A 919-nucleotide genomic window follows, 5' to 3' on the forward strand; every position below is an offset into this window, starting at 1 on the left:
TTTAAGGTGGATCTTCAGCTTCTGCGCAATGCATTCTGGGTACGATCGAAACGTTTCATTTTTTCAGTGGCGAGGCGTGAGTGATCGATAATGGAGATTTCCTCGTTTGAAGCTGTAGTAAAGAATCGATCATTTAGGTGTTCATCTCGAAAACCTTGTTCATCGATCATTTCCACTCTAATTCTAAAAGTCATACCACATTTTTTTTGCAGATATGCTTTCCTCGTGCAGTTTTACGTACCATCATTGAATAGCGTCCTGCTAAAACGACCGCACACTAAAAAAAAAAAATAATTCATGAGCTATTATTTTGACTTAAAGCTTCGTTTCTTGTCAACAAAATTGGATTTTTTTTTTTTTTTTTTTTTTTTTTTTGTGAAATCCGTGTGGATTCAACTCAACATCAGTTAAATTTTTTGAGTTAAAATTGTATCGTTTTGTTATCGTTAGGTGTAAGTCTAAAAAAAATAGCAAAACAACGTTTCTTTAACTCCAAAACCTTTAGCGACATAAACCAGATAATATCTCAAGTAAAATATTTTTAGTGTAATCCAAAAACCTTACTCGTTACTTGAAAAAAAAAAAAAAAAAAAAAAAAAAAAAGATTTTCCATCATTGCTTTGACAATCAGATAAATTCTGTAGCAGAATTTTTATTTATCTCAATGGATAATTCGCAGGTATAAAATGTTTTTCTTTTAATGTTTTAGAGAAACTAGAGACTAGTTTTAAAGAAACTACCCATTAAACTGAGCCTGAGAATATCCTTGATTTCTAAAATGAACAATTATTATAAGAGATACGACCAAATGACCTAGTCAGATGGGAAAAGCCACCTGATGACGTCATTAGGTGTCAGATTCTCTCACCATTAAATGTATTTCTCTACCATTTCCTGTATCGGAAAAATATGAAAAATA

The sequence above is a fragment of the Bemisia tabaci genome, chromosome 9, assembly GCF_918797505.1.
Source record: "Bemisia tabaci chromosome 9, PGI_BMITA_v3".
NCBI lineage: Eukaryota > Metazoa > Arthropoda > Insecta > Hemiptera > Aleyrodidae > Bemisia > Bemisia tabaci.